The sequence below is a fragment of the Sturnus vulgaris genome, chromosome 7 (genome assembly GCF_052056855.1).
Source record: "Sturnus vulgaris isolate bStuVul1 chromosome 7, bStuVul1.hap1, whole genome shotgun sequence".
Taxonomy (NCBI): domain Eukaryota; kingdom Metazoa; phylum Chordata; class Aves; order Passeriformes; family Sturnidae; genus Sturnus; species Sturnus vulgaris.
In genome coordinates, this window is record NC_142249.1 from 7963967 (window position 1) to 7990096 (window position 26130).

The 26130-nt window shown below is 40.6% G+C and overlaps 1 protein-coding gene across 20 annotated transcripts in view; it reads right to left on the reverse strand.

The window, feature by feature from the left end:
• Positions 1–26130, reverse strand: part of MAP2 (microtubule associated protein 2) — a 225034-nt gene that overhangs the window by 159817 nt on the left and 39087 nt on the right. For 19 of the 20 annotated variants that reach the window (XM_088167702.1, XM_088167704.1, XM_088167715.1 and 16 more), the window contains one exon: positions 17310–17368. The gene's annotated coding sequence lies outside the window, so the exon portion shown is untranslated. Of the gene's footprint in view, positions 1–17309; positions 17369–26130 lie in introns of those variants that run through there. The other variant, XM_088167693.1, reaches the window with a different exon arrangement.

Sequence of the window (26130 nt, forward strand, 5' to 3'; positions counted from 1 at the left end):
TGGGTTACACGAGAGATATGTTTTTCCAAAAGTAACATACTTCCTTATGCTCTCAATGCACCACGTGGATGATACTTGGGATAAAAGCATTACCACGTTGGAATTACCAAAGCTTCCTACAGTCTTGTACCATCCTCAAATATAGTGGACTCCAGACAATGTAATAGATCATCTCCATTTAAAATATTTTCTTGCACATTTTGTTCCATTCACTCAGCAGTTTCACTGACCATGAGACTTATCTTCTTAGGACAGGAGCTGAGTTCACAAACATCTCTTCAAGATGAAGGATGTTTAAGCAGACAGACAGCAAAACAGCCATATTCATATCTCAGGCTTTGGGCCACAACCTAGGAAAAATCTCTCATGTAAGAAAATAACTTTAATCATACACACAGTCCTCAAGAATCTAAACTTGAAAATTAAGACTGTATTTCACTATTTTTCTGGAGGGAAGATGCCTATGATTTCCTAAAGTGATGGGAAATAGAAGCATTCCAAGACAACTGCATCAATGTTATCATTTAAAGTTCATGTTTCTCAGTTTGGCACTTCAAAAAATACCATTTAACAGTCTACTTGCAGGACTTCCAGTACCACTGATTCAAGGTCTTCCAGTCATTCATGATTATTTGAATGTGAAATGAAAACAGAATAAAAACACAACAGAAGCAAACACCTTTGGAATGGAAAAATAACAAAGAGCCTCTCCTGTTATTAAAGATATTTTCCAATCCCACCAACATATTTGTTCCTAGAAAGAAGAGAATTAGGCCCTTCGACCCAATGGTAATTTGCAAAATAGTTCATGGAAGATAATAAATATAGAAAGGCACAGCAATTCAGAACAGAAATGTCACCTTGCTAGTAACTATTGTTTCTCTATCAAATAGGTTCATTAGTGAGGATGATTCACAGCAAACATCACATACCCAATAGTATTTAGCTGAAGTAATGCTGCAATTGTCAGGAATAACATGTAATAACCAGATGATTTCCTGCAACAAAATGTAAGTCCAATGCTATTGCTGTGGAGGCTGCAGCTGTGTCCAATGAAGACACTCTTCCTGTCCCCCAGTAATGTCTCAAAGCAATAGTGACACCTTGTCAAGAGGGCAGAAGTCACACCTCCTCTCAAATCTGCCAATGATGACTTGTCATTGTGGCAAAAAAAACTGGCCAACATCGTATTTTTAAAAAAAGGCCATTTCAGCAGATGCTTTTCCGAATATATTTCTTAAAAATACATGAAAGCATTTGTTCACTGAAAACTAACAAGTGTCACAATGGCTCTAAGGATCAGTATCCAGAAACTGCAGGAAAAACCAAAAGGCAATTTTCCCAATACTTCCCATTTCCAAAAACAGAGAACCAGATATGCTCATCCTAGAGGAGTCAGGTTAACATTTAAAACATAACCAATAACCATTCAACACACAAATGTAATGGGAGGAAAATCCAACTATTGCTAGATCTGACTTGTACAAACTGTACTTCAGATTCCAAATGACTCCTGAGACTAAGTTCTCCATGTCTTTTGTCAGCTGTTACTCCCTATGGGAAAGCAGGTGTACTCATCTTCCTAACTAAATATCTAATCACCTTACTGCAGGGCATCTCTGCAAGTGCCAACATACACATTCACTGTTCCTTTATTAGGAAACCCACCCTTTGCCCCGTGAGTACATTGCATTTTTCTGGCTTTCTGCTTGCAGAATGTGCAGCTTTCTTGATCCAGTCCAGAAATGAGATTTACAAAGTTGAGGGGAAAAAGCACTCCAAAGCTGAGACTATCATGTGTGAAACAGCAACTGTCACAGCATTGCCCTGCCTTTCTCCTTTGGCACTCCTAAGAACCTGGCTATCAGAATGCCTTCCAAGCCCAACTTCTATCATCATAGACTCTTATCTCCCTCTCCTGCTTGATGTTAACTGTTTTTTGAAAGATTCACAGATTTCTAAGTCTTGGGAAAAAAAGTTCAAACAGACCCGAGACTGGTTTTAAACATACACAACTTGCAGTACAACATTTCTATAACTGCAGCCAGGATTTCCAATCAGATTAGCAGAAAATGACTGTTCTGAACTACTCCCCTCTCACATCTCTACCCTCCTGTGCTTTTACCCATTTAATTTGCTCACTCTCTCCATACATTCAGACCTCCTTCACTAACACCAGGCTGGGCAGCGCCAGACTCCTCTTGCACTCTCAGTGTAAGTCTCCTCAGCTTTATTTACGAGATAATTATCAGGCCTGCTACTGTAACTGCTTCTGTGCCCCTAGATCCTTATGTGACATCAGCCTAAGTCAGGAACAAAATGCTTTTGGCTACAGTAATACCGAATTACATGGACCTGGCTTTAGCTCAACCAACACAGGCAAATGTTCACTCTCTTCTGCTCTCATGCACTGATGCTGACTTTATGATTTGGCTCAAAAGCTTTAATTCAAGCTAATCAGAAGACATGTTACCTTTGGAGCTTTGTTGGTACCTTCTGGAACTGTAGCCTGTCTGCATGTAAGAATCATGATAGTGCCAAACAGATAGTTTTTTTTTTCTTAAGAAAAAATAAATTAGGGGGGAGGGGAAAAAAAAAAAAAGAAAAAGGCAGTAAAAATAGATCTGGCTGGAGACCAGAGACCACAAAAACTGGCTTACAGGAAATTGTCCTCATCAGTTACTAGATAGAAATTTTTTCCCACATATTGCCTGGATCAGGCAGGGACAGGATGGTTTTACACTCACTCCAAAAGGCATGTTATCACAGGACAACCTAACTTGCAATCTTATATGGCTGGGAAGAAAGGGAACAGAGAGCTGTCTCTTTCAGGACCACACCAGCAAAGCATAAAGAATTCCAGAAGATGCTTTGTCCACTTTGTTCATTTGCATTAGCAAGTTTCAGTTACTGAGTTTTAAAATAAAAATATTAAAATGTTTCAGTCAACATAAGGCATCAAAACAACATCAACGAAGCATTAACAGGAACACCATGAAACAGAGGTGCAGAGCCCCTGACTTCAGTGGCTCCACTCATATAGGAGAGCATTATTCATAACACCTCATTCAGGTCTTTACATGCTCTTTCCTTGCAGAAGTATTACATCTATTTTCACTACTCTAATCTATTGTACCCCTCTAATTGAGCTTAAAAGCATATTACTTAACCAGGTCCACAGCTACAGGCAAAGCCTTTTAATACAAAGATTTCCTAACCTGCCAATATGAGTGCTTTCATCATAGAATGAGGAAATGTTTGCACAAACGTGGCTGCTGTTGCAGGGTGTTGTTGTTGGTCTAAGCCATGAATGAACAAACAGCTAAATCTCCTCCCAAACAGCTTTTGTGATGTGCAATCATAATGACAATTTGGCTGTATCATCTGGCTTGCACTTCAGGCAGCTTTTACTAGTTACTCCTCAGTGCTCTGCAGGCAGTAGACCATAGGCTTCTCAAATTATGCCAACTCTTCTCTGAAAGCTTTTGTTTATGAAACCAGTCTTCCCAACAGCAACACTACTAATGCACATCTGAGGACAGCAGAATTGCTGCATGGTTCTGCAGCATGCTAAATGTATTGTTACATTGCTTGAGGTCACCCAGGAAATCAATAGCAGAACTGGGCTTGAAGCACAGCCTGCCTGAAACCCACTCACCCCTTCTACCGGCCACGGGACCAAGATTCACAGAGATATTACACTGTGCTCTGCACCACAATGTTCAAAGCCAGTCATGGTCACAGATAATATGCACAGCAAGCTGAGAATCAATCCTGATACTACACTAACACAGAACAAGAAAATCTAGGACTTTTTTTCTACCACTTGCTGAGCTTCCATGACCTCATTGAGCCAATTTTTCAGGCTGGTTCTACTATTTCTATTACGTGACTCTAAACTGTCATTCCTAGAAAATCCATCCATCAGCTTTTCTAGGAATTCAGTAACTCCCCCATCCCCAGCACCTTTTTTCTGTACTTGTTAAGGACCATATTCTGCTCCCCACACAAATACTAACTAGCACCTTCTTCCCCTAACACTCCCACTGCTGTCCTGCAAATCAGATGCTGCAGCAGAGTTTGGCTCTCACACAGCCAGCACAACAGTGAGGCACCTGCAGCAATGCTAAATTACACAGGTTTGCTGGGCTGCAGACATGAGTGTGAAGACCAAAATTTCCCCTCCAGCAAGGGCTGGTCTGGGGAAGAAGTTATATGAAACTGCAAATTTAAACATGTAACTCATAAAACGTCTGGTCTAGGAGGTGTAGGTGAGTTGGTGAGACTTCCTACCTGAATGTAGAGGTATGTGGCAGTGCTGTCAGCTCCTGGTGCTCACTCTCAGAATTACATAATAGTCAAAAATTACAGTAATTCAGAAGTTAGATTTTAAAATAATTTTTATGCCTAGTTTAGACCCTTCAAAATACAATCATGCAACAACTGCTCCTACAGCACTCTAACAAGTATCTTGTTCCACTTGTTATTTTAAAAGAAAAACATTTCAAAGAAGTATCCTGTAACATGTAGAACTGTGTATTTCCCAAGTACTTGTCATGAAATTGATATTGAAAACTCAGGAAAAAGAACTCAGGTTATACTCATGTTTAATAACAGAAACCCATCTTCCAACAGCCAACTAAAAGAAAAAGAGATCTGTAAGTTTACTAGAAGACAAATTAAGACGATTAAGACACTGTCTCTCCCTTTATTCACCTGTAGCATTCAATACCTGAAACCAACGATGTTCACACTCCATGAAGACATGCTCTTACAAAATGTGGGGCTGAATAGTGCCTCTCTCCACTGAAGAGTCTTTAAAACAATTTTACACCCTGGTCATCAAGACGCAGGTCAGGGGCTCCTCCAGACCCCCACAAGGCTCATGTCTGCTAGACTCCCCCTTACCTGGGGAGACAAGTTATGTCCTGTATCATACACAGCTACAGAGTACTGCAAAGTATGAAAACTGTAAAAAAAGGTGGTCATGACAGAACTCTGAAGTTTTTCACCAACTCTTTATGATGTCTTATGTTTTAGCTTTCATATTTTCCAGATTCTGTACATTACTATATAACTCTGAACTTCATATAAAGTGTTAGCAAGTTCTCTTCACAGTTTAGTTAGACAAAACAATCCTTTTGCAGCCCAAGAACCAAGGACATCATTACAGCTTCAGGCCCAAAAAGTGCAAACAGCAGCAAATTGAGGAGAGCAAACTGGGAGGATGGGACTTCATAACCTGGAGCTGTAATTGGACAATTAACCCCAATATGTACACGGACCAAAACTGACAAAAGTGTGAAAACTCATGATCCATTGTCCATCTTGGGTGTTGCCTTTGCCAGGTTCTTGTACTGCCCAAGGTGTGTCCTTTGAAAGCCTTTTAATAAATATCCACTTTATTCCTTTAACATTGTCTAGCCTCTATTCTACGTAGCCTCTCAAGGCAGCATTTATATGCAGACCACAGTGTGCTAACTTCATCACAACAAATTCCTATGAATTCAAACAAGCACATAAGGCACAGCCAGTCATTGTCAGCCCTGTTCTCCTTGTCAAGGACAACACCAAAATACATCACCTCTGCAATCACATCTCCAGAGAGCTCTGGCACTGCCCCTGCCCTGTCCTACGGCATGGCTCATTTACCTGGCTCTGAGCACTGACCTTTTGGCCGTTTTTATTTCCTAGCTGCTGCACTCCCTGCAGCTCACACCATCCCCGAGCTAACCTCATCATGGTAAATAGTCACAGCCTGTTCTCTGCACTCAGGCAATGTTTTCATCTGCACTGCTTCATTTGGCCTAGCTTTCCTAGATTTTGTTATTCCTGCCTGAATAAGCTATTTCTATATCTCTACATGACTTTTCTTTCCAAGTTCTTATATCTATGAAATGTCTTTTCCACTCCATCTCCTTTCAGCACCTAGGAAGCATACAAAGACCTCAGCAGCTAACCTGTTACAGATAAAAACATCCCTGGCTATTTACTAATTTGTTTCAAAGCAGAATGCTGCAATGATCTCTGCTTAGCCCTGAGGAGCAGAAGAAAGGTCATATCTTCTACAGTTTTCCTGCTGATAATCCAAGCAGTCTTTCCTTCTCAATTTGCAATCAGAGCTCAGAAATTCTGTGGTTTAAAAGCATGGCCTAGCACAACGTAGCACAACCACATTACACAAAACCAAGAGGAGACACACAATCAGAGGGGCTCTGTGGAGAGACACAATGCCCCATAAAATACACGGGCTGTGTGTCTCTGAAATAGAAAATGTGCATGGGGGCAAGAGCAGTGCCCATTTCCCAACAACTCACCAATAATCCCTGATCCACTGCTCACTGGTGGAGAAGAAAGTCTGCAGCAATACTGGTTAATCAAGGGGAAATTAGAAAACATCTCCAGAGGGCAAGATTTAAACAGGAGAATTAAAGACAGCTGTAAGACAAAGTGATGAATGTAACAGCTCCCATGCAAAGAGTCTACTGGCATATGTATTGAGACACACCGAATTCACATAAAACTTTAAATCCTAAGTAGCATACTTGTAGAGGAAATCAATCAGAGCTGAAGAAAATAGCCTTTCTAGAAAATGCAAGCACTGACATTTTATAGGCTGTTTGTTAGGATTTCACAGCTAAAATATTTCGTTCAATATGCCTGGAAAACAGCAATGTGACCAGACCAGGTCGCAAACCCATTCATTAACACAGCATCATTTTTGCTTATACCATGCTCCAAAGAGTCTATTGTCACACTCACAGGGTAGATAACAGCCTTCTAAGATCTCCTGCCCTTGTGAAAGTTGGTATGAAAAACACTCTGTGGGCTTACATCCCCCTTCATTACGTCTGCACCTGCAAATGCAAAACTCAAGACTTTCACCCCATTTCTCTGTGTCTTTCTGATTCCACGCATGCCATTACTGAACTTACACCTGAATTCCAACTTCCAACTGCTGCATATAGCTAATTACAGAGCAAATCCTGCTTCCTGATGAAGGTAGGCACAGTCTAATAGAGGCAGAGCAGTGTCTGTTCTGCACTGACTGAGAAGAACACACTGATCACCCCCTTAACCTCACAGCCAGGGCTCAGCCTGCACTGACCTGGCTGCAGGGCTGGGTCATGTTTCACACTGACAGAAGGTTCTGCCATCCCCTGCTACGGCTACAAAGGGCTCTGTGCAAGAGGGAAACCACAGGATCTGGGGATGGGCCAGCAATATTTTCAGACCTGTAAAGTTAATCTTAGGCTTTCCTGCTCAAAGACTCTCAACTGATACAGAAATATACCCAATGCTTTTTTTAAAACTTCTGGTCCAAGTCTCAGTCATACCACTTAATCTAAATGTCCTTCTCTTTTTTTCTCTCCCCTTGAAAGAGCAAGTTTTATCCACAAAGTCATGCACTTTAAAAATGCCCTGAAACCACGAATCACAGTTGCTGTGCCCAGACACATGATTCATAACCACAATAAACTTGTTTGAGGCTTGCCTACTCTCTTCTGCATTGACACTAATTCTAAAGACAAGGTGCAGATTGCTTCTCCTGCAAATATACTCTGTAACCTTGAAGAGACCTGGGTAACCTTCAGCCTCAGCTTCATTCCTTAGCTGCCTAAAGAGATTACTGTTTAAAAAAGACTGCATCTACTACATCAGTGGCCAGCATCCATGATCCATCCTATGAATACTGCTCCCAAAGAGGAGTGCTTGCATTTTCAAAACTCATCTTCTCAATAAGAAATACAGGAAATGGTTCCATACACAAGAGCATCACCCTTCTGCCAGTCAGGTCTTTCCACAGCCATGAGGACTCAAGAGGAGGAAGGGTGAGTGAAGTCAGCATAAAGGAAACCGACCTCCTGCTCCTGACTTCTAGCTAAAAAATATCAAACTTGGACCCTACTTCAAAAGAAATTACCTGCTACACTGCTTGCCCAGGTAACCTGCAGGGTCTAAATGGCACATTCTCCATGAAACCCACAGGTATCCTCTACTATCATCACCTCAAAATGAAGGGATGGGACCACAATGTGCTAGAGACGATTTATTGCTCCAATTCACATCAGCCTCAAGCTGTGAGATTTAGAGAAGCAAGAATTCGGCCATAGCTCAAAAACTAGTCACGAGTTTCTTTTTTACAAGGCCATATATAACATTTTAATCCAACAGAAATTTGCTATGAAGTTTATTTTGTTTTTCTAACCTATTACCTTTACTTAATTCTACGGTATTGCGTATACTTTTATCCAATAAGCTATTGCTACATGTACACACATGTGCTTTTATTATGCTCCTATTATAACACTCAAGCTCCTAGTCTACTCTATACAATTACATTAATACACTATAAAATTCTTTACCATCTTATCTAATTCAGTTTCTTACTTACTTAAGGCATATTTTTGCTGACAACTATAGAAACATAAGCCTATAATTTTTCTGCTTAATATCTGCATACTTCTATTTTTACATCAATCCAAGCTTCTTCCAAGGCTGCAAATCAAGCCCTTCAGTATCTGTGGAAGTTTCTACCTTTCTGTTTCCCACAGTCCTCCAACTCAGAAGCCTCTCCTAGAATGGCTCAGTTGAACATGAACCTTCTTGCCTCAGCAAACGGGCTGCAAGGCCCACCCACCTTTACACCAGCTGCCTTCATTGCAACCATCTGATACAGAACAGTTTGAGGGTCCACGAGTGGTGTCCCTCCCACTAGCAGGGAGCTGGGTCTGGGCATCTCCTATTTCTCTTTTGACTGCTCCCTGGCCTTTCCAGCCAGGAGTAACACAAGCACTCAAGCAGTTTGAGTTCATCCATCAGGTCCTAGCACGGAACTGGGTAGGATGACTGGCAAGCTGCTTCTGTTTGCACATCTGGTTTTATCATTTTCCTGAATGAGAGCTTTGCATCAGTACAGTAGCCAAGAAAACACAGAGCTACTTCAGCTGACATGCAGCAGAATGCAGTTTCCTAACCTCTTTTCCTTCAAATGATTGCAGTTGCCCCAAAGAACACAGTGAAAGCAGTATTTTCCCACAGGCATGAATAGATTACAGCACTTCTCTGAACTGCAAATTTTTCTATTCTTAGTTAATGATTAGCAGTGCTGTAGGAACAGACCAAACACTTCAAACTCAGCTCCTGATTTTGTTCTGAAATATCCTTTGCATGTAAGTTCCTCTCCCCAGTACTGCACTTATTAAAACAGAATCATTTTTGTCTATTCACTGAGACACCAGAGAACAATTTTAAACAAAGGGAGGGAATTGCCCATGATGAGCAGAAACAAAAAAAGCCAAGTTCTTGCACTACAGTACTTTTGTGAGACTTGCTTCTTCCATCTCACATGGTAACAGATGAACACTGAGAGCAATTTCCCATCTTGTTCTTTCAGCACATGAACACCTTATAAATCCCAAGACGTAGAAGACACACAGAAGTCTTTTTTTTATTTCTTTTCGTTTTATAACTACAGGGCATAGTTACGACACTCATGCTACTTCCCACTCTGTCCTTGAAGGAATTAAAGGCAAATCATGTAAAAAACCACAAAAGATACTGGGGAAAGCACATCTGTGTAAACACATTTGTGTAAATACAGGACATCTTTCAGGTGTCTGGCTGGCTGGTACAGAATCTGGGGACATTCTTTCCAGAATGGCTTGGTTTTAGTAATTTGTTTTCCTAAATGGTTTATTTACATAAGACTCTGAGACACCTGACAGCAGGCAAAAAGCAGCAGCACCAGCAGGTGCTGCGCTGGTCTCAGGTCCCAACGCTGATTATCAGAAGCAGAGATGCTGGTCCCAAGGAATACTTAGTGCCTTCTCAGGGCCCCCAACTCTTCTCACAGTTCCAGCACCACCTCCTCTGCTGTGCACAAAAGACACCTTTTTTTCATTCCCAGAAAGGGCCTGCCATGGGATGGCAGCCTGGGCCTTCTGCTGCCCATACAGCATGCAACAGGGCTGCTCAGGAGCAAACATGCCAGACTCTGCTGGCATAGTTTCTCATGGAATCAGGAAGGCCAAACTTGCCACAAGGAATAGGTTAATGCCACAGAAAGTAAGCAGAAGTCGTGGAGTCGTGCTGATGTGTGACATCTTCCCAAACCTCAGCACTGAAGCAAAGATGAGGTTCCTCAAAGCTGAGTCCTTGCACCAATACCATATCTGGCTGTTTGAAACTTAGTCAGCATTACACTCCCAAACAATTTGACCAGCCTGACCAAAAAGAAAGCAAACTCTCCACCATATGCTCACTATTATTGCCAAGGTACAAGACCAGTAAATGAGAAAGGCATAAGACTTTCCTGTTGCTATGCTACAGATGTTGTTAAGTATCTTCATGGTGTATTTCTGAGACTCAAGACCCTGGTTTTGCTGGCTGTAACTGCATGTGGGTGCAAGTCTATTGAAATCAATGGAACACTAAGCAACTTCAGAGATAAAAAAAGCATCTGGCCTTGTTGCTTCAAGCCTTCTAGAACAAATACAACGTGCACAATTGCATTCTGACATGAAGAGCTTGAGTACCACAATCCTTAGCTTCAGCTCTTGCTTATTATGAAAATGCATAGCTGTCAATACAAAACACTGGCAGAATCAGTCAGAATTGTATTTAGAAGTCCATGCTTTCTAGCTCAGCTCCCATAGCCCACATATGAAACTTGCCTTTGAATTTGCCTGAAAAAAGCATCAGCTTTTCATCCAAAGCAATAGTTTCCTACCTGATGGGTTACAGCCCACATTTTTCTCCTTCTGAGCACAGTGAAAAGTGTCTCAGAGGCATGTACCCCTGGTCTAATTAGAAACAAAACAATTTTACACACATATCTGTTATTGTTTGCACTATGAAGCTATTTCTCAGCTGTTAGGTCAGGATAAGCTGCTAATTAAGATGTACAGCAGAAAAAGGCACTTTGGTGGAAGAAACAAAAAAATCACTGCATGAAGCTCTGGAATCTGATCCCAACTGGGTCACAGACTTGCCTACTTATTGCCTGCAGATAACATTAATATCTTAACATTCCTCATTTCCTCAGATGCAAACTGGAAATACCTTCCTAATGAAGTTACTTTGTGCTTCGAGACTGGATCTCCAAGAATGCTCCTTCTTCACTGCCCCAGCTATGGAACAAAATGCCTGCACAAAGGAGTAACATGGCATTTTTCTGGCTTCTAAACTTGCTCACCTTATGATGAGGAGGCCAAAGACACAGAGCTGTACACTGTATATTGTGGAGAACAGGGGCTTACCTCTAACCACAGTCTGGGATGAGTTCACACTCATTTGTGACTCCTGCACCTTTACCTCCCATCCCACCTCCACAGTAAGAATTTTTGTGCAGGCACTATTCCCTGACTGCTGTTTTTCTAAACCAGGTCCAGAAGCCTTTCTCAAAGGTAAACATTTAACCACACAGACCCTCACCACCCACCTGGCTTCTAAGCCTGCTACACATATTTCCATTGCCTTTTCTGTAGAAAGATCATTATTTAGTTCAGCAGGTACCTCAAGGAAAAAAATAATTAACAGAAGCTTACAAAGCTCTGGATTACAAATGCAGCACCATTGTGATGCATTCAATTTCCCCTATCTCTGAGATTCTGATTCAAATATTTAGAAAGAGCAGTCTGAAGGTGACAGCTCTGTCAAACACACATGAATCATTTGAATTCTTGCCCACAGTTCCACACCACAACTAAATCTTTCCTAAGAATGCACTAAAAACTAAGGATTGAGGTTGTCACATTTTCATTCCCACCATTCCCATTGACTCGTATTCAGATGATGGGTCTTTGGAAGCTCAGCTCAAAGCAGCCACAACAATAAAGTGTGAGAAAAGTGCATTTGTATCAATGTCTGGCAATGTAAAGCACCACATTTTACAGCATTTGGATTACAAACCTATGTGATGGAGAAACACAGCAAAGCATAAGCAGCCTGTGTGTCAGCAGTAAATACAACAACTAGATATTATATTACATATTATATTATTTATTTTTATATATTGACATATATATAGTAAAAAGGAAAATCAGTTCCAAGCAAAACCAGTAGAGTTTCACATTAAAGTTTTGAAGTCAGTAACTCCTGTCTTGATACATTGCTCAGACAAATGAAGTGAGTCTACAGTCCACCTTTAAAAGTCTGAAAATCAAGAATTTGGTGAATGGCTTCCCATTAATATCATATGCTTCCAAGGTGAGAAGATAGCCAAAAGAAATAACTGCATCACCTTTATATGATGAGGCATGTTTATGCCTGCAGCATTTAAGAACTGGAAGAAAAATAACTGATTCTTCCTGTGACTGTAATCTCTTTTTCCTCAGGATGTCAACCCTTTTTTCTTACAGACCTGACCACACCAGAAAATCTGACATTGCCTTTAGGCAGAGTTTCAGTGAGACACTTTATGCAGCCCTATCAGATTGAATAGCTTTAACCTTGGCTCTGTTATTACTGGAACCAGTAGGGAAAAAAAAAAAAAAAACAAATATGAGTGACTTTATGGAAGAAAGCCTTTTGGCATATAAACTGCTAAATGGTAATGTGTTCAGAAACCTGTAAAGACATAAGAAATGGAGATAAAAATCTATGAACAGGATATGAGTTGGGGCTCTAAGCAACAGAAGAGCTTCTACCTACAAGTGCTACACACTGTGAAATGCTCTCTTCCTCACCAATAATAAAAGACACTGAAGATGTAAAGGCACTATAGCTACTCTTTTCAAGGGCTGTAAGTGAAGCAAATCTTGTAGATAAGGATAGTATCTCCTACACCTGGGGGGCAAGGAGAAAAAACACACACCAAAAAACCTTTCAGGAATAGAAACTTTTATCCAGGTCTTCACCATTCACCTGCAAACTTACTTATTTTTCCTGCTGTATCAAATAATCTCATAGAAGATGTTTTCTATCTCCAAAGAGACTTACCTTGTTTAATTTAAACCTTTCAGGTTAGTATTAAAGGGCATGACATTTCTAAAAAGTATTCTAAGGGCCTACGAGCTCGTATAGCAATTTATTCCACATAAATGAATGGCATCTCAGAGTGTCTGAAAAATAAGCATTAAGTAGAAGCAGATGCTTGCAGTTCTACAATATGCTGTTCCCTTTTAAAAAATAAGTTGTGCACCACCTGTTCCTTCCAGTTTTCTTTTTTTTTTTTTTCTGAAGACATTGCTGGCAATGGAATTAGCCATTAAAAAACAACCCACAAACATTGACTTGGTTAACTAATTAGCACTCAGGAGCTGCTGGCATCAGTAAGAACAGCTTTCTCAGATACTCCCTCCATAAATACTTTGCTAGCCTCTGGGTTTCACATCTGGTGTTTGGTAGAATGGTAACCCAGGCATTTGTTATTACTTAGAAAACTGCATATGTCATATGTAATCTCAGAGAATGAAAAGTGAAGTGGCCCTTAAAAGAACACCTATTTCTTACATTCATAATCTCAGGCTTCAGATTATTTCAGCAAGTGGAATTTGGACATGTAACCCAAATGCCCAGATGCACTCTCTGAGAGAGAACTAAAGCAATAACCCACTTCTGCTGCTGTGCAGTAACATACTTGTGATGACTTCAGCAGAGCCATGGCAATAAGAAATCTGGTCCATTAGACTTCATACAACAAGCACACCTGGTTCAGAGTCATATGGGTGCCAGCTGGTTTGTCTGAAAAAATTCTATGAGCACCACCTTCATTCAGCACCTCCCACTTTTTTTCCTCCCTGATACAGGACTTAGGGCTCCCCTGGTTCCCATCCTACCCACAAGCTTTTGAGGAAGAAGACATCACACCAACATCTTTCCTGCTTTTCGCCCTGTGAATACAGGGAGCATCACACAGTTCTGCAAGACCACAAGCTGGGGCAGGTTGATGCCACAGTTTGATGGCCTCCAGCCTGAACTGCTGGATGCAGCCCAGGTCAGGTGTTTTTCTAACTCAGTAGAATAGTGCCTGGACTACAGCCCTCCTATTGCCCAGGGCTTACAGGATTGCCCACTGAGAGTGCAAGACAGCGTGCTGCACATCCCAGCAAAGCACTGCTGGGGGCAAACACCAAAGCAGAACTCTTCGTGGAGAAACTCCCTCTCCCTCTGCCCCACACCCCACTGCAGGGCTCCTTCTTACAAGAGAACTTGGAACAACAAGACAAGGAGCACTTCCAATCAATTGGAATGCTGGTAGGTCCTTTTTAGGGTAAGCTGAAGTTGCTTATGACTTCCACAAGGCTTAGTCTAAATAGCTTCTTCCTCATGTGATTCTTTCTCAAAGAGATTCTCTCCAAAGGATGTTGGATGTAATGTCAATGCCTTCAACAGGTAAGTCTGGGTTTTGTTTTTTTTTTAATTTTAGCAAAAGGAGAGTATCATACAGAAATCCTATCACAGAGAAAGAAGTAGGGTTCGAGGATAACATCCTGCTGTTTGACCATGAAGACTGTTCTCACTCCTCTGTACCACATATGACATTGCTTTCCTCAGGAACCTCTGTTGTGGGAGCAATCTGAACTGTTGAATCCCTTCATACTTTCTGTTCCTAGCAGTTGAATAGAAGGAAATGGTAATGGTGTTACAGATGAGCAGTTCTGCAAAACAACTTGCGGTGCATAATCTTACACTGGGAACTAGAGAACCAGTATACCCTAGTACAATGAAACTTAGATTTCTCCAAGAGATCAGATGCCTTATTACAATTTTTTATTTGCTGGGCTACAGCAGATCACTTGTACAAGAGAAAACAGCCCAGAAGAGCAGCAATTTAAAGACAGAGTACCAAAGACTCCACAGTGTAAGTGGTGATGCCAGTTCTTGTACATTTTAAAAACATAAAGGCAAATGTTCAGCTAGCTCTCTGTTTATAGGGCTTCTAAGAATACCAGCTCACTCATTTCTCTCATTCTACATATTCTAAATTCTTCTAGATTCAATTCTAGAGAAGTTCTTCAGAAAATGGCTCGATTGCACATGACCTTCCCAGTTCCCTGAGATGCTCATCTACAGTCTCTGCTCTCTGCAGGAGGTGAGCCGGGTAAGCACACTGCTTGCAAGCAGTAATGACATAAAAGGGCCTAATGTTAGACCAAGCAATGCAGGTTTTCAGGCTTTTGATAGAATTCTCTTCTGTTTTTTCTTCACACTACAGAGAAATTCACCATGAAGAAGTACAGGCTTTGGTACAATTACATACACTTACGTTGTTCCTGTGAAATATTCTGGTAAGAAATAAAACCATCATTTGCTTGCCTTTTTTCCCAGGTTCTCACTAAAACACAATAGTTTTGCTTGCATTTAATATTTTCTTTTGAGGATTGGAGTTTTATTGCCCTTCAAGTGTGAAAATTTATGTAATATTTATGTTCAATACATGCCTAAGCTTGCAGAGACAAGCCTGAGACAAACAGTCTTGTTTTCATTCCTTTGTGCAGGATACACTGCTGTCTGATGAGCAAAGAAGGTGCTTTGGGGCAGTTCAGAAAGTGATGCAACAGTGAGACCAATAAATAGATGAAGAGCTTCTCTGTGCCATTATATGGGTTGTGTACAAGCCTAAGAGAGGGTTATAAGGAACACTATCAAGACAAAAAAAAAAGAGAGAACCGAGCATGATCTGCATGTGCCTTAGATTCACATGGAGAAGACAAAGAGAAGAACAAAACCTAATAAAATTGAAAAAGTTTGATGTGTTTGAACAGCTTTGGTGCAGGACTGCTTCTCTAGTCTGTACTATGTGTTCAGCTTAACAAAATGAGATTTAGACAACTCATGATTTAATTACAAGAAGGCCTTTTGCTCTTCATTTATGCAAGAACACAGCTTCTATTGATAAACTGAGCAATTCAAATGCAGCTGAAAGTACCAATATTCTAGGCACTGGAAGAATTGGATTACTACTCAATCCTATGAGCAGACAGGAGTTTACCTACCCCTTTCAGCTGAAGCTCACCAGCCTGCTCTGAATTTCCTGGTTACACACATCATCTGTGATAAATCTTTGGTAAGAATCCTGCTACAAAGACTACTGAAGTGCAGACCAGCACCAGTGAAGTGAAATGGAGAATGAACTCTTCTCAACTTCGTTGCTGCTCTTTGCAAAGAACACCCACCAAACAGCTTTGTCTACACTTCTGGCTCAGATCATCAATCACTCCCTCCTATTAAAGTTTTTGGATTTGGCCTTATAGCTTTGAAATACTTACCTCTTCCTGACCATTTAACTTTTTGCCTAATGATTCAAGTTCAATGACATGCAGAGCTGACAAGGAACAGATAAAAGAAACCTCATGCACTCACTGAAATCAAAGTTAGACCTCTTTTCTGACTGGATAAGGATTAACACCATGAGCAGGGCCCCTGGCAGTTTCCACTCAAGAACAATGACAAGAGGAACCTTGCTGATAAATTCTCACATCTCACCTGATTCTCTCACTGCAAGACAGGAGGCTTACATGACTGTGGCAATTTTTTAAAACATCTTAAGAAATACAAGTGATACATCTGCACTGCAGCCCATTGCAGCTATAATGCAGTATTTCAGTGCTGGTGACAAGAAACACACTCTGAAATATCCAACAAAGAGATTGCTGCTCTGCACTGAAATACCTCTACTCACTCGCTGGTTGTGGACACATACTCCAGAAACACTCATGCCTTCACACAAAGGAAAAAACTACGACCTCCAAGAGAGAAATGTGAGGCTGCAGTAAGAGCAGCGATGTTGTGACCAGAAACCACCCCGTGTTGCAAATTTGCCTATCTTATAAACAACCTCAATAAAACATTTAAACAAAACAGAGCAACAAATCCTCAGACAAGGTGAGCATGTGGTGACTAACACACAAGTAATCAGCACATATTGCAGGGAACTTTTTTTGCTAACTCTAAATTTAAAGTGTGAAAAGAAAAAATGCCACGTCACAGCTTGTGCTCAGCAGCAGCAGTTTTTGGATAGCTCAACTCTCAATGACAAAAAGACATTTCCTAGAGAAAAGACACCTACACAAAAAAGTTAGCAAAAACTCCAATGTATTTTTATTTTCATTTGTTTCCACCTCTGTGCATGAACACCTTCACCGTGCAGCACATTAAATGTATGTATTTTCTTTGTTTAAAACACTATTACAATATATAACTCACGTACATGCAGGCATAGGAGGAGTCCTGACAAAGTATCTGGGTTTGTTTGAACAAGCCCAGAGATTCATTAGGCAATCCATCCCAATAAAGCCAAGATGCACAGCATTTCCAGAGCCCTGGAATGACTGATATGAGGCCAACAAAAGCAGAAGACCCACCTTGTGGTGTTCTTGTCACCTTGTCAGTCACAGGATATTTTATTTCAGGTTTCCACAATCTGAAACAAAACAAAACCTCTCAGTTAGTGGCAGCTGTTAAAGGGAAAAGCTTTTATTTTATTATATGAATTAAAGACTCATAAATTGCAACATGTTAATGAGAAAATGCCTTCCTTCTCTGTTTTTAGTAACATGTGCAAAGTTACATCAAATGCTCTTTTCCAGTGACTAGATCTTCTCTTGCCATTACAGCTTACATCCCTTGATTTGCATCAGACCATGTCTTACCAAAGAGCCCAGGCCTTCAGAATGCCTGTTTTGTATAGAGTGAATAAACATGGAAAAGCTGATTCCTCTGAAGCACAGACTACACTATTGTGTCTGTTAGGATCAGAGTTTCATAGAAACAATTAAATCCCTTCCTTCTTTACAGAAAGAAGATGATCTGAACACAGAAGACCTTTCATGTATCTAGATTCACTGGGAATGATTTGCCAAAAATTAGAAAAGACCCTAACAGCAACAGCCCTGAGTACAAGGAGTCAGCAAACAAACAACATAGACAATACAACCTAATTTACCAAAAGCTTCCTTGCTGCCAGGAATCCCACTGCACAGTAGCAAATTATGTGCTTACAAGCTGAAGACCAGACTGATGGGACCTTTGAATTCAGTATCAGGTAATGAAGTATCATGTACCACAGAAAATCTGCAACAGGGAAGTGCTGCTGAGCAGTCACAGAGAATTCTCTGGTGCTACACTTGTTCTACTGCAGGGCCCTGGGAAAGTCCTTAACTGCCTTGTGCTTGAGTCAGTAAACATATCTTACAATGGGTATAATATCATTACAATGGCATAAATGAGAACTAATTACTGCTTTGCAGATCCTGGGAATGGCTAGGGAAGAGAGAAGCACCTATAAACTGCAAATCGTTGGCATTTACAAATTGCATTGAACTGCCTGAGAAGGAAGTACAGACTTCCCTACCAAGCTTCAAGTCAAGAGCCAACAAATGGACCCTTTTCCAGCCAATCATCTTCAATCAGCATGAGCCCCACCTGCAGAACTAACTTCTGCTAAAATGTGGGTAACAAAACTCACAGCTGGACAAAGCTATTTAAGCTACTCCTTGCTTCACAGGGGAGAGACAGGGAGAAGATAAATGTCAGCAGGAATAAAAACACCTTGTATTTTTAATGAACTTTGATATGTGTCCCTGTACCCATAAGAGTAGGGGTTGCCACTGAAAGCAATGGGAGTCTCATCTCTGACTTTACCAAAACCGGAGAAGAAAATTATTTACTTTCACAGAAAGGTAGAGAAGGACAGATTCAATGTCTTGCCAAAGTTAACAGAAAGCAGTGGCTGAATCATGAGCAGAAAGCAAGGACCCACTCCTCCCTCCTTCTTTTAAGTATGGGGCAACTTTCCCTAAGCAGAAAAAGACTTAAGTCTATACAGCACACTGCTATCATAACTGAGGATGAAGATGGAGATGTAACCAGGAGAATAGAAAGAATGAAGTCAAGCTCAACTATTTCTTCTTTCCTCTCAACACCAGCAAATGAAAAGTCAGTTCTTACAATACACTGGCCAGGCATGGATCTTATTATCTTAGGTTAATTCTGTATGTCTGAGAAGAAAATGAGCTGTAAGCCGGTTAGACTTACTAAGTGATATTTGTGTAAGGTATCACCCCCAGGTGCAGAGTCATGCACCAAAGATTGCGCATTCTTTAGGAAGATGCTACTTGTCATCTTCCTCTAAATAAACCAAAACTTATGAAAGTGTAAAGACTCTTTACACTTTACACTCCTGACCAGGATCCATCTTGGATTTGATCTGGGTGTAGCCCTGGCCAGGCTTTTGCACTGCCCAAGGTGTATCCTTTCAGTAAATACCTGTTTTATCCCTTTTGATCTGTCTAGTCTCTGTTCCAGGTCAGCCTTTCCAGGCATCACAGACACTGTTAGTAATGGTCAGCAAAATACAACCATGTAAAAACTCATACATAATATTCCCCTCTTGAGCAAAACCTCATTCAGCACCCTACAGTCTCTGAGGAGCTCCCAGTTCATATCCAAACCAAGAGACAAGGAGGAATGGATCCCTTTTCTCAAGCTTCTGATGAGCAAATGGACAAGCACACAACCCTGGCACCTCCAGCAAGCAAAATTTCCAATATTTTTACAGCTTGGTCCACAATTATTTACTCCTTAGAGACTCCAGACTCACCCTACTATCTGTGGTCATAATAAATGGGAAACAGACTTGTTGCTAAAATGCCCATGAAACACCAATCAGACACCTATTTACACTCCTGCTACGGTTACACTCAGTTAACTCCGCTTTAAAAACATCCAGATTTTCCAAATCACAGCACTGACTCATGCAGCCTGTGGTGAGCAGGGGACATATTCTGGAAAAGACTACTAATAAAATACCATGCCAACTGCTTGACTCAGAGAAAACATGACTAGCACTGCGACATGTTGGCATTTTGACTTCTGAATACTTGCTGGATGATAAAATCAGGAGCTGTCTTTAAAGTCTACACTGAACAAAACTATCTATCCCTTTCCTGTAACTACACTGGCATTTGCTAATTCTGTCAGCTTTTATGTGAAGTTGGTGTTCCTGCAAGGAGTCACACTGACATCTCAGGTTACCAAAGTCTTTCACTAACTGCCTTCCAGTAACATCCAACAGGAAAATAAAGTTGCCTACTATTTTCCATCTTTCAGTATACACCTGCCCCAAGAGATGAGCATGTGCTATTATGACAGCTGAGCTTATCCAAAAAATTCATTGGCATAACTGCATACATCTTCCAACACCCTGGAGACGGTTCACCTGTTCACTTCAGAAGATGGACTTGGTTTGGCTAAAATGGAGAAACAGCTTGGAAATCTGAAGGTGGAAGATGGATTGGGTAATGGTGATCATGAAATGATAACATCAGCCATTCAAATATAATGAAGGAACAAGTAGAGCAGATTAAGGACAGTGAATCTCAAAGAAAAAAGATAGATTTTAAGCAACTCCACACAGGTCAGTAAGGTTTCCTAGGAGGACAAAAAAGTGCTGAAAAGTGCTGGAGGTGGAATAAAAATACAGAGAAAACCTATTTTACAGTAAAACAAAGGTGGTACATCAACTGACTACAGTGCTGACCAGAGAAAGATGTTTAAAGAAGGGATTCACGTAGGAAAGTCAACTTAAGCTGATGAAATCTTACGAAAATATTTTTAGCAATAAAAAACCCCAACCAACAGACTGAAACCAACCACACACTAATAGATGAAACCACTGACACCGTAAACTCACAGGAAATGAGGGAAGACCTAAAGCACTGCCTGAAAGCAAGCACAGAACCACCAACCACTATAAAAAGGGAAGATGATAACCACACGGGGAATTGGAGACCTGTCAGCCTAACTCAGACTCCCAAAATAAACTGTGAATTAGTTATAAATATCTGAAAGACAGATGGCCCACATAAGCAAATCTACTTCTGTAAAGAACCAACCAAAACAAACTGGTCTGACCTTGCTTTCTGTTACAATACAGCATATTTACAGGAAAAGGACAGCACATATATCCTATATTCTTAAGGGGAGGGAAGGGGCAGTGCTGGAATGTTCAGGGGGTTAGAGTTAGTGAGCCTCAGGCTCACTTCTTTGCAATGCTTTGTGTGAGCAGCCAGAAAAAAACATTGAGCTGAGAGAATTTACAAGTATTTCATCACATCCAAAATCATCCAAAATCAATGCCATGAAACTCACTGATGCAGCAGTGCTGCTGCAGAGCCAGCAAAAAGGAAATGTTTCCACATACAGCTTCATCCACCAACATCTTATTTGAGACCCAACAGGCTGAGCCCAGGTACACAACACTGCTCGGCCAGAGCTGGGAGGGCAAACCCAGCATTCCTCTCTGCTGTGCTGGCTCTTAGGTGGAGGCAGGTCACACCCCAAAATAATAGCAAAGAGAACAATTGAATATTCAGCTTCCACTGAAGAGGTGGTTCCTAATAGGCTCTTCTGTCAGAGCCATCAACCTCATACTGCTAACTGGTGTCTGACACACAGACATGTCTTAGCCCAGGAGATAATCCTACAAAGTATAAAGCTAGCAGTTGTTCAACGTCTGAAAGATTTGCAAAGGCGATTTAGGCTAATCTAACTAAATTAGGAACCCTCTGAAGCTGTCAGTTATCTTTGCTGGACAGTCAAAAAGAATCAGGTAAACAGGATGGGGATCTCAGGGAACCAAGATCTGCATTGTATCTCTTGCAATTTCTTCCATCCTTCTGCATGTACCCTTCTTTGATCTTCTCACTGAAGGTAATGGACAGTCCAAGATTGAAAATTTTGGTTTTTCGCCCACCTGCATGTGATGAAGATGAGCTGCAGGAGCTGTGGCTGCAGTCTGAAGGCCTTGGCCCTGAAACTCAGCTAAATGACATTTTGGACTGGGGTTCACATTTGAAGCCTACTGGTTCAGCATCCTGCCCACTGCAATCTGTGTGAACGAAGAACAGAATAATCTTCCATTCTTAAAAAGACAGAAATTTTAATGCTCACTTTATCTCTAATTGACCTAAGACCATTCCTCATTTGCTATGGCACTTTTTGATAGTGTCTCTTACCACTTCTAGTGAAATGGAAAGTCTAATGAGTTCTAAAACCCCCAGAATATTTGAGATTGTTTACACATGAGAAATGATCTGTGGCTCAGAACTGAAGTGGCAGTAACATAACAGATTTGTAGGGCACCTTCCCTGCTGTGCAAAAACGGAGCAGATACACATTCAACACTTTTAATGGAAGCCCAGAGCATATTCTTCCAGGAGCACACACCCTTTCAACTTTAATCTGCCAGTTTCAGGGACAGGAATCCACAAAAAAGTACACTGAGCACTGTCGGTATTTCTGCAGCAAGAGATTCTGTTTGGCTTTCTAGATGATCCTGCTATCCATTTTTTTAATGTTTGAACACATTTTCAAGGGTGCAACTCAAAAACACTGCAAGGGTACCAACAGTGCAAGAAAACATGTAACAAAAAACAAATTCTGTCTTCAAGAAAGATCAATGTTGTTAGCATTCCTCCTGTTCAACTAATTCCCTTATTCTCATGACAAAGTACTTCTGTTAGTATGAGCCTGCAAATTTTTAATTGTTCCCCATTCTCATTCACAGGCAATGTCTTCCTCATAGCAGTTCTGATTTCCAGGAGTTTATTCAGTTTATCCAATTGCAAGTAACATTAAACCATATCCTTTCATTATCTGCTCTTAAAAGTTTTTCAATTTATTCGCATCAACACTGTAACAGTTAACATGGTCAGAAGCTTTCTGTGAGGAAAAGAATTGCCTGAAACTTTTTTCTTCTTCCATCAGATTTCATACTTAAAAGCCTGGCTCCTAGCTGGGACAGATCAGCACAGCTCTATCAGAATTCCAGGAAATGCCATCAGTTTACAGGAGTTAAGGATCCATCTTGGACACTTATGTCAGGAAACCACAAAGTGTGTTATTCTTTTCTCCATAGTGATGAAAATATACTTGAGAAGTATCTTTGCTTTCTTTTGCTGAGAATCTACATGTTCCTAAAAAAATCCTCAAGCATTTCTTCTGTTAGTCTCACATGTGGTCCTGAGCCCACAAAATCAATTGAAGCTTCACCACTGACCACCACTTTCCAACCACATCACCACACTCAGCCCTGCCAATCACAACTTTTCAAGAGGAAGTGCTAAATAAACAGTCTGCCTTCTCATTTACAGGCTCCTACTATTTTAATGTCCAAACACCTCCTAGCCTATAATCTTCACCTTCCCAATTTCTAGTATCATACAGCAAAGGATTAGTTATTCCAGTACAGAAGGGTAACTGAGGCACAGAGAAATTTATTTATTGCAATTTCCCTATAAAATCTTTGGAAGCATTTACAGACCTCAAATCAGATAACATCCATCACAGTCTCAGCTGATGCTAAGAGTTCTCATCAAGCAGGCTCATGGCAGCTACACAACTTTGAAAAGCCTAGGACCAGCACTAGTTAAGGTTTAATAGTTAAAAAAACCCTCTCTTTCAATACCACCATAGGCAGCTTCCTTTCAACAAACAGCAAATCAAAGAACAAAATGCAATGGTTCAGTAATACAGAGAAGAGTGACACTTTCAAAACTCAAGTTCAATATAAGGCATTCATATCAGAAATCAGTGAGAATTCTTCAGGAGTTTCTACATGTCACACACATGAAGGATTATTTTGGAGAATTTTATTTTAATTAGATAACAAATTAATTCAATTTGTGGTAACCTAGGCTTTTAATACTGAAATAGGGTGATATACAAATCTTGAATAAAGTAAAAAGTCTCTGCCACCCCAGAAAAGAAAAAGTTGAAGAATCAACTTTTCTGAGCATTTTAAACTCTAGTTTCTTGATGCACAGTTTAGACAAGTGTTTCATTCCTGGCCTCTAACATGGTTCTGGTAACCAACCCCCTTCTCCACACCCAAATTACTCACACAGGGCCAGAGCAGAGTGCTGACAACTCCACAGTGACCCCAAGCAGCTTCCACTGGATACCTACACGTAAAGTTATTCGGACTTCAAATGATTTTTTTCACCTCTACAGTGGAAGTGCTCACCCATCCACTGCAGGGCTCGGAAATACTAATTCCTAAAGGGAAGATAATATAAGAATGACTGATACAGAAAACTCAGTCGTTTCAGGGCAGTCTTACACAGTTTGCAGAAAACAGAAAGAATTAAGACATGTTCTGAAAATAGGGGAGAAAAGCAAAAGCACCGAGTAGCTGCTCCCTAATAGAGGAACATGCACTTAATAATGAGGTAGGAGTTCTGCAGAAACAAACAATAATGTGATCCCATAATTAAAGACTGCTTTGTAATATGTATGCAGAAGGCTGCCACAGAGACTGCACACCCTTTTTTCCAGTGTTTCCTGAAATAAGCCATTTGACATAGCAATGTTAAAAGGCTCCTTTCACAGCATTTTTCAGTCTGTGATACATCAAATGATGTGACCGAGGTCGAGTGCATTAAGAATCTGTGTAACATTTTGTGCTGCAACATGACAAAAGAGGCACTGTCTGAGCTGCAAGGGCTGACCAGCACCCAGTCCATTTCTATAGCCATACTAGAAACACATGGGGAAGCATACAGAAATTGGAATTCATTTAAAAGATTTTAAGTAAATAGGGTCTTGTCTCGGTTTGAAAGACAGGTGTCTGCTAAGGTAGGAGCCTCCCTTGGAGTGGAAAATGTAAACCCCTTCCCTCTGACTGTGGCCACTCTTTTGTTTTACTTAAATATCTGTAAGTACCTAGTAGTTAGTTTCCTAGCAACTTATGGGAAAAAATTCTAGAAGTAAAAAAGAAAGAAACCTAACCCTCAACAGGTGTTTAAATTCCGAATAAAACACATAAATATCAAGTCCTTGGTGGCAGTCCTAGACCATATTGAAAGAGAGTGGCATCACAGAAACAGCACATTGACGACACCACCCACTAAAAAGGTTAATAGGAGAAGGCAAGGACGCACAGTAGGGCTGTGTGCCTTACCAGAGAGACCTCCATTACAAGTTACAATGGAAAACTTATTCAAATCTGGCTTAGAAATCCCGTGTTTTAAAGATTTATTAACTTTTAATTAGTAGACACAAACATCACTCTAGTTCTAAATAATCCTTCCTTTGGAAGTGACATTATCTCTATTGTATTTCAGTGAAGGAAGAATGCACTTTCTTTTATTAAAAGGGATGACACTCAGTAACACAATTAATAAGTAGCTTTGAATGTTATCTTCTTTTGAAACCCTCTATTCAGGATTGGAACACCCTAATTATAGGTGCTGAGCAAAGAGCTTGTCTAGGTGCATTTCAAGATGCTACATATATAATTCATCTTAAGCTTTTTTTTAAAATAGAGATTTTCAAAGGTTCAAGGAGCTTTCAAAATGGGGAGTTTGATTTAACAGGGACTGGTCACTCAAAGCAGATACTCAGAAAACTGCTCCAATGGCCCCAAGATGGCCACTGTGGCAACTATTCTATGAGCAAAAAAAAGCAAACTGGGCTCTAGCACAGCGAGATGTGATTCTTGAAAAAGTAGTCCCTCCACCACTAAAACAGCCTTGCTAACCTCAGTGGGTCTTGTCACATAGCCACTTGTAAAATCAAGACATACCAAGCACAGGGCTGAAGGGATCCCATGCAACATTTCCACTAACACTTTTTGGTTCTGGAATAATCTCTTTGACAGCCTATCTTTTCCAAAAGATGCAAGGAAAGCACTTGTGAGCAGGAAAGCACAGCTACAGCATTAAATAAATTAGAATACACTTGCCAAATTCTAGACTACATGTTGGGTTAAGACAGGGAAGGTGTCGTACAGAGCGTGCAATGTTAACCTAACCACACAGGTCACTTGAAGTCATTATAACCAGGATCCATATGAACAAGAGCAGACTGTTTATAAGGTGCACAAGTTCTAGAACTCAGTATCTGGGTGTGCATGGATAGATGGGTGGATGTGTTTGCATGTATATGTCTATATATATATACACACACACACACAATGACTATGTAAACTATTTTTTTTAAGAAGGTAAGAATGGAAAGTGGGTGGAAAAGGAAAGGAAAAGGAAAGTTAACCAGGACACAAACATCTAAAGAGCAAATATATTAAAAATTAAACATCCTATTCAATTACATTACGTTCTAAAATTGTTTTCTGAATACTGGCTTCTACAAGCACAAGACTGCCACTGAATGAGAATTACTGCT